The following is a 16,051-nucleotide window of genomic DNA, read 5'->3' on the forward strand; positions in this document are numbered from 1 at the left end:
CTCGCTGATCTTTTTTTATCCTGTGGAGAGGTTACAGCACCATGCTGGCCATGATTTCCTTTACCTAGCAGGTGCTGGTGATACTTTATTTTGCAAATGAGGCATTTCACGAACTATCATGAGAATAAAGAACTACTACAGCTGAGAGGAGTGAAATGGAAAGAAAAGGAGGGAGGACAAAGAATAACTTTGCAGACAAATCCTCCACACTATTGAATCTTTGCTGGCACAGAAAAAAAACAAACATCAGAGAAGTCATGCTTCAGTTCTCCACCGTTGCATTATCTTTTTCCTTTTCTTTTGCTAGTTCAAAATACCTACAAGTATGCTGCCCTCCTTGAAGCAGCCTCCTTGAAAATTAAGTGTACATTTCAAAGACTGTGTACAATATAACTCTTTGTGTTTGGCTTAGAGAAATATTTGTTGGGTGAAAAGGAAAAAGGAATTTAAGTAGCTGGTAGTAAGCAAATGTTCCACCACTGCCTGGTCACAACACATTGAAAGGAAGGACAGGTCTTGACCGTGCTGGATGGGAGTTGCATTAGAAGCCTTAGAAGAGAGTTGGAGCTCTTGACAGGGCATTGCAAACTCAAGCACCCCCAAAACCTGTCAGACACGCATCTAGAGATGGGTAGGCTCACACTTGTGAATGTGACAAAGTCACGGACATGACGGTGAGGACTGGTTGCCTCAGCACCTGTCCCCAGTCCTGGGCAGGGTCCTGAGCTCCCTGTGGCACAGCTGTACCCATGGCAGGGCTGTTATGAGTTGAAGTGTACTGTATCTACATATAGAGCAGCAGCAAAAATATCTTATGTTATCTGATAACATCCCCTTCCTATTCCTGCTGCTTTGACCTCTTTATCCTCTCAAAACCTCTGTGAGTCAGAAAAATGCTAGTATCCCATGCGTACAGATGGGGACCCAAGGCCCAGAGAGAGAGAATTGGAGTCTGCTCAAATATTGCTGCCAGTTTGTATTACAAGTTGCTCCACAAAATCCGCTGAAGTTACCACTGATGAAAGAATGAGAGGGTTTTTTTTTTTATTCCAAACTTGGCAACTTGATTTTAAGTCACTTTTTTTTTTTTTCCTGGTTCCACACTTGAGACCGATGCTTCCAAAAGAAGACTTCTGGTGAGCTGGCAGGACAAATAACAATGAACTCACCACCCAGGTGACATACTCTACCTCGTCTATGTTCCCCAGGAAAATCAGGGAGGACAGCCGACTTGAAGTGCCTTTTGGTTGCTGAGCAGTGTACAGGTGAGATGATTAGCTCAAGTAAGTGGGTAGGACTGAACTTTCTTAGTATATACTTGTTCTGCCCTCATTTCTTTTCATTTGGTCTCAGGTGCCAAAGCATATTACCATCATGATGAATATATGAAGGTCTTGGAAAATTGTAATTAAATATGTGATTTTTTTGTAAGTTGAGACAAGGGAACTCAAAGTCTAGTGTAAATAGCTATCAACCTACTTCTGTTTGTTTTTCAGTCCAATTGTCTAAGCGTGCTATGCCTCATGTTTTAAAATAATACTTGACCTGAGCTGATGCCAGGTTGCATCTCTCTTCTCTTAAGACACCTAAGCAACATGTACTCAGCTAGGGAGAGGATGGGTGCTTAGGGCTGGTGTTGTCCAAAGTTTAGATGCACCACTCACCCAACATTCTGCCACTTCATGGCTGAGCCAGATGTGAAACACATCTGGATTTAATGTTTTGCTTGGGCACTAAACAGACCAACAAGAAAGCTTTGCCATGTTCATGTGTTTGTTTTGTTGTTTTGTTTTTCTTTTTTAATTTCCAAACTGCCATAATTCTCTGTGAGTTAGCAATTACCTGGGCATACTTTGGAATTAACTTAATAAATTTGGTTTTGCTTGAGCTAGAACTTGAATATTTCCATCTACATTCAGAGAAGATGGAAGGCTTTCCCTAACAAAGTTTATCCGAAGCCTCAGTTTCATGCAACCCCCTAAAAGAAGCTCAATTTTATACATGCAGAAGAGGTACCTCAGTTAGTGATTGAAATAATTTCTAGGAAATACTAATTTCTCACGTTTTGTGTGGCTTTCAGCATAGAACAGTCTGAAAGTTCTCCCGTTTTTGGCTGATTTTGGCCTGAAGCTGTCCCACAGCAAAAATGAACATTTCAGAAATCATAATTTCAGCATATTTTGAATTCCAGACTAAAACCAATTATGACTTCCCTTGAAACAAGAATAAAATCAATTATTATTATTTTTGAAGGATCACTTGGAAGTAAAAAATGGAAGCGTTGAATTTAAAAATTGTTTTAATGGTTTAGAAAAACTTCATTCTATTTTTGGCTTTACTACACTGCTTTTTCACTGAAATGAAAACAAGATTTTGGTTGACAAGCAGTTCAGTTAAAATCTTCCTTCTAGCTGTCTTTGTGCTTCTCTCCTGTACAAGACTTGCTCAGCGGAAGTTACAGGAACAAGATCAAAACCATCATCTTGATCTGGGCAGGCAGAGCCTGTATCCTGAGTCCATACTCTGAAAGATGTGCAGCTCCTGGCGTCAAATTGCTCCTTTCTTTGGCAATCATTACCAAGAGCTTCCAGCTGACACGAGGATAGCAGTTTTCCTGCCCAGAGACCTCTGAGGTAAGGTATTCACTGCTTGCTTCCATGGGGAATAAGTAGAAGAAGAGATGGCCAATGAAATAAAAAATGCCAAGTTCAGAACCACTTAAAACTACGTTTTTCATTTCAGCTACAATCAGGCTGGGAATTCAGTGTTATTTGATGTCATTGTGACCAAGAATATCACAAGATGTATAAAAATTCTTGTACTTGAGATGAATGTATATGTATCTCTGCATGTACATACACACATATCTCCAGAGTTATCATAAGTCATTCTAATATATTTGCATGTAATATTATACCTTCTGTGACTGTGTTGGTGCCACAAAGATAATTAGACCCTAATCTGTACTTAGGATCTAAATTCTCATTGAAATCTAGGAGTCTAGATAGGCTGGTTTCCAAATCCTTCTGTTCTGCTATGGTGTCTGCATTATTCCAGCTCAGTTAATCTGACCTGAGTGTTGCAGTTCCAAGCAGTAGTCTGCTGAGCCAGTCTTGGTGCTCTTGGAGACGAAATAGTGTTAGCAAAAAATCTGGCCCACCTGGTGGAGGAGGCCAGGCTGCCTACACTGGCATCATGCCCATAAAGCAGCAGGTTCCAGTGGGGTTCAGGTACCTGGGACCTGCCAAGAATTGTATCAGCATGTCCAAATGGAAAGTTTCAGAGCCATTGGGAAGCAGTGAGTCAGTGGAGGGAGCAAAAAAGGACCTGATAAATTCTTTGTTAAAGACTTGTTCCAGTTCTAATTAATCACATTCAATAACAATTCAATTAGTGCCATGAGTTAAAAATTACCAAGTTAGCTGTATATACTAAGAGGGACACATTCAGGGCTGAGACAAAAATAGGCTGGCAGAAATGAGAGGCATTGAATAAGGTAATGATCTCTTGGGACATTTCTGGAAATTGTTCATGCCTATTTTCCACGTCCTCATTCTCCAAATGTTTCTAATATCTCTTTCCTTCTCTGACCTAGGCCCTCCACGGCTTTTGTCTCACACATTTTCTCTTGCTAATGAGAAAGAGTGGAGACGACTGTTATGAGCATAGTGATGTTAATCAAGCAGACTGGAGCCTCTCCGAGAAACTCAGTGCCATGCTGTTAAGAGCTCTCTGTACACATAGTAAAAAAATGCACACTGGAGAAGCCCTGGGAAGATGAATACAGACAAAACAACAGGATCAGTGTCTCTGAGAGCCAGTGGTCCCAGCAGTTCAGCTGTCAGCCCTCAGTCTACTGGATACCACACTCATGTTTACCAATAGGAAATACACTGTACAGCATCTTCCCTCTGACTTCTATAAGCCATTTCTTTATGTGGTTCACCTCTTTTAGCTTTTACAGCTCTTGGAGTGTCTTCACTGTTTATATTCTATCAAATACAACAAGGTTGTGACTTGGCTTTTTGGCTGGTAAAAGAGGAGGTCAAGAGAAAGTCATCATCCCAGGCTTTAGAGCATTAAAAAAATTAGTGATATAAGTATACTGAAGGAGCAGAGAAACTCTTTTACTAAGGGGAAGCAAGAAACACCAGACTAAAAGTTCTCAGTGATTCTTTTAATAAGAAAATAAAAATTAAACAATGGAAATCATCTTCTGCAAGCCAGGTCCATATTCTTCCATGCATCTTTGAGGTGAAATGGTTTTTGGTTGCTTTGCCAGGCATTTCTTCCTCCTTTTTCCACTTTTTAAGTTCTTTTGGGATATGTCAGAAAGGTGTTTCACCAGAGGAAAAGGGAGCACAACCAGAGTATCATGGAAATCTGACTTGTGTATACATACACACACAAAGATATCTGTGCCAGCACACTAGCAACGTGCCGTTGCTGTCTCTGTATGTGTCAAGCTGCTGGAGGTATGGATCCTGTCCCACTTAAAAGTGGACCTGTGGAGCAGATTGCACAAAAGCTGATGGTGCTGCTGAACATTTCTTCTTGGCTTGCAGAGCCAGTTTTGCTCTGCTCTGACAGTACCATCATGAAAATTCTTCCCTCGTGTTCCAATATTTCTTTTAATTTCCACTATCAAGAGCACTGTTTTGTTTCAAAACAAACTTGTCTTGCCTTTACCTGAACTCAAATTTCACTGCTCAAACAATATCTAACTGGAGTGTAGACAAAGTGACCTTTACACCCAGTCCATCTTCACGTAGCATTTCATCAACAAGTCAGAATATTGACCTCTAATCTCATTTTGTGTTGAAAAGTATGAACAAATTCCAGTTGAAATCAACCAGAACAATATATAGCATTTTGGGTAAATGATTTGAAAATAAAATTAATCACAGCTGTTTTCCCATATGTCACCAACTGAAAGACAGCTGGAGCAGTGCTAGTGATGGGGCTAACTACAGCATGGCTATAACTACTGAAACAGGGACTCTGGAGAAGAAAGAAGTGGTAAAATAAGCCTTTAACCAGCAGCCAGATGAGTGGTGGGAATGATTTCTTCAGCACACAGTGTCCCTGTGGCTCCCAGCACAATAGGTGCTGATGTGCTGTGGCATGATGATTCAAGTCCACTCAAATCACAAGAAAGGAGGTTTCTACTGATTTCTTTGAGCTTTCTACTTATCTTACAGAGGCAACTGCTTACTTGTTTAAGCCACAGCTGCATAATACTCTCTCTAGGATGGATTAATATGCTAAGGGATGAGCAACAAGCAAGCAGGAGGCTGCAGAAACTCTCAAGGATTCCAGAGTAATTTCATCACTTTCTTCTAGTGACTAATGGCACTGCTGACAAATGTGCAATCACAGCCTTAAGATGGTGTTCCTACACATGGGTTGGGGCCCTGACGGCACTAATAGCTCTTAATTGCCCTGATCAGTCTCCCTTGGGACCTCCACCCATTTTGCTCATTGGCTCAGGGATCCTATTTAAGCTCAGCCTGGGTCCTTGAGTTCTGGTTTGAGCTATGCTGTAGGACAGTGCTGGTGTATGGCTTGGCTATGCTCTTTTTTTTTGGTGATGAACCCTGTTGATCTAGACCCCCATGCATAGACTGACTTCCTTGCCTGACCCTGGATGTCTTGCCACTGTGGACCTGCCTGGCTGTCACTGGATCTGACCTGTGGAACCTTTCTGATTTGACTTCAAACCTGCCTCATCACCATAGATTTCTCTAGTGATCTGGATTCTCAGCTGAACCTGGCTGCTTTTTGTGACCTGCCCTGCTTGGGTGTTGTGGACGGGGTCCTGGTTGGTGAGGGCCCTGTGCTGCCAGTCAGTCCTTGCAAATATACTTAATCCCTTGGATGCAGAAGATTTCTATGCAGCAGCTGAAGTCCTTATGTATACTGTTTTAGCTATGGAATTGTCCAGGCAGCCTTCAAAGTGGGTAAGGGTGTTAAAGATGTGTCTTTACTTTCAAGGTTTTGCCTCTATTGTGAAAAAAATTGGCTTAAGGCATATACCACTCCTGCAACCCATGCAGACCCTGCTTTGAGAAGGAATAGTTGCAGCAGCCTGTTCTCAGCTGTTACCTCCTCCACACGGTCCTTAGCTGGGTGTAGTGCAGGACTCTGCATTCACTGAAGCCAGCCTTGGTAGAGGGAGTGTGACCCTTGGAGATGTTAGCGGTACATGAATAGACTTAACCAAGACTCCACAGTATGGCAAGACTGTGATTTTTTTTGTGGCAAGGACTATCTTTTTAGTGCATATGGAGCACCTACCTTTGTGTGGCCTTGGTCATGCTTCCAGGTGCTGCTGTAATGTGAATACTTACTGGAGTAATATCCAAGATCCAGATACCTTTGTTTTGCTTTTCATAAGCTCATGTACCAGAGAGGGCTGGAATTCAGGAGTTACCAGTAACAGACCCTATTCTAAAGGTGATGTTGTTGTCACTGGCAGTATGTAGAGGAGGGTGAGGTATGTTGGGAGATAGCAGACATGGTTGTGCTTGGGAATAAATAATTAGGATTGCTTCTGTGAATGCCTTGAGAATTGTTTAACCCACAGTACCTCTTCTGCTTGTTGAAAATACTTAGAACTATTAATTAGTTCAGGAGGAACGTGCTCTCTTCACTGTTATTATTCCTATTTTTCAAACCTAGCCTTTTATCTGGCTGGGTTGAGCTAACTAATTTTGATGACAGGTTAATCTATTTGGTGGGGTTTGGGAACCTGTTTTCATGACTAGTGCTGGGAGGGTGAAGGGAGCTGGTGAACTTGAAGCAAACCACAAACACCTCCCCCCCACCCCCATCATTTCAGGACTATCAAATTCAGTGAACTAATACAGGGCAAGGCTGCCAGTAGGGACCATGATAGCCACCATCCTTGATGAAAGGTTTGTAAAGTACCAGGGACAGTAGGGCCATGATCTCACCTGACATGGGTTAGGCCTGACCACAGGCCATATCAGCACAGTCTTTCAGGAGCTGTCTGTATCTAGCACTAAAATGTCATCACTTCTGTGCTGCAAGTTTTTCTAACAGCAAGCTCCAAGACAAGAAATTATGTACTCCCCAGATGACTTTGTTTTTCTTTGTAACTTTGTTTTCATCTCAGACCTAGAAACTTACCTGGTTTTAGAGAGAAAGCAGCGTCCTTTGCTTCCTACCTCTTTCTAGTTTCTCTCCAACTCTTCAACATGACATACAGTCTTTTGAGGATGTTCAGCACTAGTAATGTATCACTGGTGCAGCTGAGAATGCACAGCTCTGGCATTTGGGTTTTGAAGTGGAAATCTGTTCCTTGATTACTCCTCTTGAGGAAAAGCCTCAGATCAATTTGATGTGTGAGCAGATAAAGTAATAGGTATTTTGTAGTAGCACAAGTACCTGTGCTGTTTAAATAGTACTCAATATGTTATAATGCAGAAAAGGCTTCAGCTCTGTTTATATACATGCTGTCAAATATCTTTCACTTCTTAATAGAATAAAGATCATATGTATTCTATTCTATATATACTCACCACAATATATACATAGATATGATGCTGAAATGTGCTTACTTGTGGTTACAGATCATCTCCTATTGATGTAAATGTCACTGTTCAAATGAACAAGCATTTGCAAGATCACATACTATACGTGTGTGTATATATGTACAAAGGTTACATGTATGTATAAATTTTTGCTATCAGTCTCAATCAGAGATATAGGGATCAAGAACTTCCTCTGATAAGAGTAACTTGTGGTACGGGGAAGAGAAGTGAAGCTGTCATGGTCTGGATCACAGTCTCCCAGTAATAGGAACTGTGCTTGAGCAATGAATGCTCTAAGGAATTCTGACACCAAAAACCTACCTATGACACTTCTAAACTAGCCCAAGCAAGCCTTCCTCCAGAAACCCTAGCAGAAGTGGACTTCATGTCTTATTTTAAGATGTTTTTAGCATTTGCATTAATTCCAGTGGGAAAAATATAGTGGTGGAGTAGGAACAGCACCCAGTGATTGCAGGACATATTGGCCAAGTTTCTAGCTCTTGGAAGAGCTGTGGGGTTTGAAAAACTAGTTTTTGTTTCAAAATCTACTTTGTCATATGATTTAGATGAATTATTACAAGGTAAAATTCCTTCAAATCAAACTATTGTGGTTTGAGACAAAACCAGGGTCTTTGCTGTGCAAACAATAGATGCTGCAGTGCCAACATCTCCCTTGCTTCAGCAGCAATAGTCCGTGCATTTCTTATACTGCTCAGCTGGAATCTGAACCCTCATGTTTGAGCATTCAGAATAAGCTGGTTAAAGTGATCTGAGATTAGAGAAAAAGGCTGAGGACTGCAGTCCTCGAGAGAGAGAGGGTTGAATGCTGGGTTTCAGTGTGTCCTGCTGGCTTTAGTAACAGTTCACATGTAGGGATCATAGCACTCTTCAGTGTGCTCCTTCAGGCAGTGCTTGCACAGACATCGCAGGGGATTCCAGTCTTTGATTCACCTTCAAACAACCTAATAGCTAAATCTGTAGTGTCTGACCAAGTTGCTTTGTAAGGGAAGCAACTTCTGTGAGCTGCTGCCTTACCTCTCTCTTCCTTCCCTGATTTCCTCCTGTTTCCTCTTCCTCTGACTTCTGTTTTTCTTTCCCTCCACCATCCCTCCCCAATCCTATTTTTTCCTTGAACTTTTTTTATTACCTGAAAGCTGAAATTGTGCAGTGTATGAGTACTTAATGCAGGCCACCTGCACACATCCAGTGGCCTCTACACAGTCCATGAATTGTATGCTTGACAACCTCAGTGTAAAATGCTCTGCAACCACAAACTGCAGACATGAGGGTCAGGCTGCTGCTAAGACATGGTGAAAACCCTAAATTAACTGATTCTTTTCTTCCTGTAAATGTTGTTTATTTGCATAAATTTAGTGGAGCCTCCTGGAATTCCTCAAAGCTGCAGCTGTTCCACTGGATTAATCTCAATCACCCGTTTGCTCTGGTTTGTGCTGCAATTTTGCCAGCACCCACTGCTGTCTCCATAGGGCACAGCTCTTTGGTTCCATGTGTTGTTCTTCACCTAGTATATGCAGTAGCACCCAATGGTGCAAACTGTTACTAGTGGGACAGATCCAAACATTTTAGATCTGTTAAGTGCTTGGAATTTGGTCTTACAACAATTTTGTACACAACTTATGCAGTGAACCCTAAACCTGCAAATACAATAGAAGTAGCAGATAGTCATAATTACCAATAAGTGGTGTTTCATAAGCAATCTCCTGGCAACATGTCCTCCTGTGTACACTGTTATGCAAGCCATTTCCCCTTTATTAATTGTTGCTAATGTTTTAATTGTGAATGATCCATTAGCTAGCTTACTACAACAGAGTTGAACAAGAAAAAAAAAATTTCACTTGCTCAGGGAACAAGCAGAAAAAGGACAGAATAAGTCTTGGCTGGGTCACTCACTGCTACTTGGTCTCTTCAGACACGTTTCTTCATTGGCTTCCAGGCTCAGTGGGCTGTACAGTTTGTAAAAGGAGCATGAAGGTGATATGATCTGTTCCTTCTCTCTAGTGCAAGTGATTCAAGGTCCAAGTTTTTTATTTAAAAAAAAACAACACCTTTTGCTAGATGTGAAAGCATATTATGGTGATGGCTAAGATGTGGTTTGAATGCTTTAACCAGTAACACTGGCTCTGGGACTTAAGCAATGGCATCAATCATAACAGATCTGAACTTCTTGGAAAGTGGAGTTGCTTCCAATCAAATCTAGGCACAGCCTTTTCTTGAGATACTCCTGAAGGGAATTCTACCCTCTGAATAAGTGAGTTTTAACGGCATGGATCTAATCACAAGTATTTGTTTTATGGGACTTGTATACCAATGCTTATCTAGAAAAGCAGGGCCCCTAGTGGGTAAAAGAATTTTAATCGAAGACTGACGTATGTATAAATGTATACAGAGACAGGCCTAATCTGATTGTGGATGCAACCTGGTTTCAACACCCTAATGGTATTCTAAAATAGTTATTGCATAAAATAGATAGAATTTATAAACAAATATAACTATATATTTGGATAATTTACCTCTTTGTTAACTAAACAGTTTAAACAATTAAGAGGGAATCCAAAGGGAGTAGGGGTTTATCAAGCTGCTTGCTTGTGAAGCAGGAATATACAATTGGATATCGCTCCAATCCAAGGCTCAGAAAAGAAATGAGTCTTTGAAAATATGTCACGGTAAAAGACCTTGTAATCCTAGTTTTAACCAAGTTGTATGCTGAAGCTATTACAAACAAGAGGTGAAGAGAAACAGCCTGCAGTTCAGATTACCAACAGAACTGGGAAAAGAGCAGCCAAGCTGACTATCGGCACGTATTAAAAACTATCAGCACCAATCAAAAACTATCAGCACCATCACAGTAACACATGATGACTAACCCAGGGGTTGAAGACCTGCATGAGCAGCCCCCTTACTGCCTGCATGTGGTGGTGCTTCAGAGGAAGGACTGTCCTGAATCATCTCCAGAGAGCACAGGGAAATAGGGAAGTGTGAAGGGTGTCTGGGAAAGCATGAGCAAAATGCCCATGTTGTGCTGCTCTGGGGAGGAATTACAGACCATCCCAGTGCACCTGGAGGAGCTCTCTGGCACTGTCCCACTCCTTAACTCAGGTGCATTTCTGCAAGAGGAGCAGGGAACTTGGTTATTGCAAATACCTACTGCTATGATGTTTGTGGTTTTCCTGCTACTATATTTTATTCTCTCTAGTTACTTGTGTTCATTGCCCTTTTCTTGTTTTGTTTTAAATTTGCAGTTAAACCCTCCAGTTTGTTTAACTAAAGGCTAAAGAGCAGAGCTTGGGGATTGGCCAAAAATAGTCAAAATTATTATAGATTCAAGAGGTGTGACATGTGTAAATATTCAACTGTTTCCCCATTGTGATGTGACTCATGGCCACAGGGCAGGTGCTCCCCAACAAAGATGTAGGCAAGTATAGGGCATCCAGACTTCTTTGTCCACCAGTCTGCAGGGAGAGTTGGGCAAAAGCTCTGTGGACTGACTAATTTTCTGGAAACCTGGAGGAATTTTTGTGTGTTTTTAAATAAGCTGCGGGTTAAGCTGCTTGGGATGCTATATTCAAGATGGGAAAATACTGGGAAATTCCACAATGATGCAGAGAAAATTGTTCTCAGGTTGGACAAAGGAGCCTCATTTGCAGGTGACTCTAAAAGCAGAAAGAACCAAGGAGATGGAGAGTCATTTGCGATCCAGGTGTCAGAATCAGATTGATAGTGAACACAACTCCTGTCTGTGCCTATGTGGTGCAAAAACATAAATTTCCAGCTTGACAAGGGCTATAACTCTGAATACTGGAGCAATAGGTACACAATCAGATCACCACAAGCTGTGCAGCGCATATATGCCAAAGCTATTTTACATCTGGATCAGAAATATATGGTGTGTTAATGCAAGTACTGTTCATTGAATGTAGATTTTCAGCATCTATTAGCCTGGTCCCAAAGATTAAAGTTTGCTTGAGGGTACTGATCTGGAAGAGATCAAACACAGAGATTTTTAAAGTCCGTTTTCCTTTGTTTAGGCATGATGAGGGTGCTGAAATGATTGATAACAATTTCAATGTAACTAAAGTATGGGAGAGAACTTAGAGTATAAATGCCATTTAAGAGAAAGGTTTCAGTGAGTTTTGCTTTCAAATACCTTCAAATTTATGATTTTTCACAGAATCACTTTTTGAGCAGCTGTTACAGATGGATGGTGAATCCCAGATAGTTGCTTTCATACCCTTTCTGCAAACCAGCACATTCCTGCAGACAAACCAGAGTTTCACTTGTGACCTATCTTGCATCTCTGTGCCCTATAGTGCAGCTTGCTTTAGCAAGAAAATACACTACACCATTCTGACCAGAAGATGGCAATGAGAAATGAGGTTTTAAACTTTATACTTTATTTCTTTATCAAGCATTGTACAATGATGATTCAAGCTTATCACAGATTATATGTCAAAGGCTTCCAGTCATATTTTTTGAATAATTAAAAAAAAGCAGCTTCACCTCTACACAGATGAGCTATCAGTGGGCTGTGTCTGAGGACATGCAGCAGTAAGGGATGTAGGCAGCAGTTTAAAATCCATTTCCTCATAAATGGTTTTCCATAGCTGCTTTCCATGGACTCCACAGTGGTTGAAAAGCCCAGAAATGCCCAGCAGCTGAGTTTTAAGGACCTTAGGAAGACCTGACAGGTGAAACTTCACCAGAGCACTGGGATCCCAGTGTACCTACCCTCTTAGGGCTTCAGCTGACTGTTTTCCCAGGTGCTTGCTGGGAGTTTTTAAGAGTGCAGGGGGGATTTGTTAGAAATTTTTGATTTCTTCAGTTTCTCACATTCAGTAGGAATGTAGCAGTTTTAACACAAGATTCATTGTCAGAAGTTCCTCAGCACAACTGAAAACAAAGCTGTGTGGTCACCCTTCAGGGAGACCTATTGCTCACCTGTCCCAGAGACATGAAAGTGGTGTTCCCTGTGTGGTTCAGCCTGATGTGGCAGCTCTGACTCCATGACTAGAGGTAACCCCCACATCGCTTTGTGCTGCATTTCTTTTGTTTTCACTCTCACCTCTGGAAAGCCCATGATTCTTGGCACAGGATACGAAACTTCTGGGAATCTTCAAAACTGTTTTGCTCTAAGCTTTTGCTGTTGTTTTTATCACACTGACTCCTAATATATATCAGGAGTAGCAGAGTGGAGTTGGTAGAGGCATATTCACAGTGGTAGAAGAGGAAGTCTCTCTCCTCCTTTAGTATTTCTATGCTTGACTGTAAACAGTGTGTACCCTATACATAGATATGCTGTATAGGTTTTATTAGTGGGGAGTAACTTAAAACTGAGCATTTCCTCTGACCCGAGTTATCAGTTCTTTCAAACTTTCCCCTCAAACAGGAAACAAAGATAATAAATACAGTGTTTGGAATCTTTGCAAAGTCTCCTTTGCTGATCCCTAGAAAGTGACATCTCTTTCCAGCAAAAAAAATTGACAGCAGGAGACGGCCTGAACACTGAAGAGGTCAGTAGAAGAGAAGCAAAGCCTCCAAGGGGAGAAGGTCAGAAGTTAGTGTCAGATCCGGGCTGAGAACTTGCCTTACTGCCTAAGCCATGCTGATTCCCTCAAGTAATATCTCTTGAGATAAGGAGCTCTTACCTCACCATTTCACAGTCCTGCTGTTTCTTACCTACACAAGCTGATTGTAGCTCCTGGACCTGTTATTCTGCATCTCCTTTTTGGGGGAGGACAACATTTGAGGCTCTCCCTGTAAGGTTAGGGGGTAAGTTTGTGGTGTATGCTGTGCATAGTGATGGCAATTTGTGTGCCAGTAATTTATTCTCGCTTCCTTGTTTGTACTTCAGCTGTTATAATGAAGAATCTCCAGTATCCTCTGCTATTCTTTAACAACTCAACCAGACCTAGTGTCAACAAGGAAGCAGCTAATCAAAGGCTGCTAGCGTAAATGATCAGATCCAAGATAAAACAATTAATGCACATGCCTCCACAAGTGCCCCTTGCCCACTCTGTTTGACTTTCCTTGGTTTTGCATTAACCTGGCACTGCCATCATCCTTCTCTATGGGCTGATGATCACAACTCTATCACTTCATGGGACTGCATACATGGAAGTACCTGGGTGCATCATGTTCTCTACTTGCTCTTGTCATTTTCCAGAGCTGTGAATCAGCTTTAGGGACAGTTTGCAGAGCCTATGTCCCTGGTGGGAAAACTTTGGTTAAATAGTCCAAGCTGGTTTGTTTCTTTCATGGGACATATTCTGACATCCTGATTCACGCTCAGGTGGGTTTGACTGCAGTGGCACATAGCAGGATGCAGCATGAATGGGTTCATTCTTCTCTGTCACCCCATGTTGAATCCTGATTTTTTGGAATTATTCTGTCATTCGGTGATGGCTCAATGTGTGCTAGGATTACAGGACCAGAACTGTGAAGCCAACACACACTGATTGTGGTGAGAGTTCAGCCAGCAGGATGATGGATGCAGGGTAGAAGCTGAACATTTGCAACACCTGGGCCCTGTGTGTCAGAGGCAAGGATGACTATCATCCCTGTCTGTCCTCAAGCACCACAGGGAGTGGGGGCGACAGTTGGGTAAGAATGTAAAATCGGGGGCTTATGTGTTTTAATGTGTATGTTCAACACCCTGTGTCCTTCTGTGCAGACAAGGATTGTCCCTGATCTTTGACCTTGTTGGCACATTTTAGCTGTAGGCTGTGTGCCAGTGGGCTCTTACTTTCCTAACTTATTTGAGGCTACAGTGAGGAGGCAAGTCTGATTAGGGAATTTCTCTGCTGAAGAGAAGTGAGTAAAACCAGAGGCAAGTGCAGAATGCAGCACCCAAATGTTCCTTGATAGGAAAATACCATACAAAGGTAAAATAATACCGTTTCTGCCTTCTCATCTTCTCATTTTTTCACTCTTTTTGTCTGGGTTTTTTTCTAGTTTCTGCTTCTTTACTGCTTATATAGCCCATTCCAGCCTTTCACATGCAAAATGTGTTTTGGCAGTAGGCACAGAGACTCCAGTCTGACAGTAGTCTCAGCCTAGCAGGGCACTTGCTGGGACTGCTGGGCTGCTTAAAGTTGAGTCTGCAAAAGTGAGTGTCTGGGGATTTAGCTGTACAAGACATGCACAGAGAAGCATGATGGGTGGACGCTCTCTTCAGTTTTTTTGACAGAAAAGAGGTGCCAAGAAATCAAAACCTTTTTACACCATGGCAAGTAATAAATCAAGGCTCTGATATTTTAAGCAGTAGGCTGTGCAACATTCATAAAGGAAGAATAGGAGTTATGCCAGCCATGCTGGTTATTCATCATCATCTCCACCAGTTTAGCCAGTCTCAGGTATTCAAGTTGTTCTTTCCCTCCTTTTTTTTCTTAGTAAGCATTACTTTATTTTCTAGGGAGCACAGAAAATAAGAATAGAGAATGAACATAATGATGACAAATGGTTGCTTTGGCCTTCTCTGGGAAGACGGTGATAACCTAGGTCTGGTCTTTGTGTGTTCCTTCTGCCTCCCAGTATGAGTTCGCTGAGGTGGCCCTGGACTGGCAGACCTCCAAATTGGCGTGTGTCTGACATTGTTCAGCAGGAACACTCTGTGCAGACCCAGGCACGCTCCTCTCCTTGGCATCAGAGGGAAGAAAACAAAAGACTTTGGTCCCAAGTTTGTTGGCTTTATCAGCATGCATTACAGTTGCCTCCTCCATCTTCAAAAAACTGTTGCAACCCCAATACCAGGTTATTCGTACTGTCCGGCAAATCCCTCTTCATTTGCCAATTATAGACAACTGGCTTGCTTGGAGCTGGTGAGTAATGCTTCCCTGTTGCAAGCTGGTTATGAGCATAGAGTTACAGCTGAACATCAGTAAATCACTAATTACTGTCACCCTGTCTACCTCCTTGTTCATGTTAAGCATAGTTTTGGTGCAAAATTGATTCTGCCAGGGTCTCTGTGGGCAGCTTGGTCTCCCACATGAGAGACTTTGCAATTAATTGCTTTGTTTTCCCTGTTCCATCTTGGACTTCAAATCTGAGGAAAGCTTTCTAGAAAAATTACAGCAGAACTGTTTTCCATCAAAAAAAGCATTCTCAAAAATCAGAATATGTCAAGAAATACTACTGATTTTGAGGAGATTCCGACTTTGGGAAGAAAATGTATACTAAATATGTTTTACTTCAAAGTCTTTGACATAGAACTTCTTAATTTTCATTGTCCACTGTTTTCTTCTAAATGAAAAGGCTATAATGTCAGTGTTCAACAGAATGGAATTACCAGTTTTCAGCTTCGCTTTAGGGATAATCAGTCAAACTGTAGTTGTAAAGATTGTTATTATCAGACTTCTCAGGTTGATATAAGGGACGAATTACAGTGGAATTGCACAGCAATCTCTTGCAGCTCATTTTTTAGATCAGATTTCAAGTTAGGATGTAAAACTGCTTTTAGTCAGCCTGAACACAACGCTTCA

General features: G+C 41.6%; 1 long non-coding RNA gene across 1 annotated transcript; it reads left to right on the forward strand.

Annotated features, from left to right (window-relative positions):
- Nucleotides 1-343: 343 nt before the first annotated feature.
- On the forward strand, nt 344-4,009 carry LOC141947254 (uncharacterized). The gene is made up of 3 exons (XR_012630059.1): nt 344-1,265; nt 2,440-2,633; nt 3,596-4,009. It is a non-coding gene; the product is annotated as an uncharacterized LOC141947254 (long non-coding RNA).
- The last annotated feature ends 12,042 nt before the right edge of the window (nt 4,010-16,051 follow it).

The sequence above is a fragment of the Strix uralensis genome, chromosome 9 (assembly GCF_047716275.1).
Source record: "Strix uralensis isolate ZFMK-TIS-50842 chromosome 9, bStrUra1, whole genome shotgun sequence".
NCBI classification, from domain to species: domain Eukaryota; kingdom Metazoa; phylum Chordata; class Aves; order Strigiformes; family Strigidae; genus Strix; species Strix uralensis.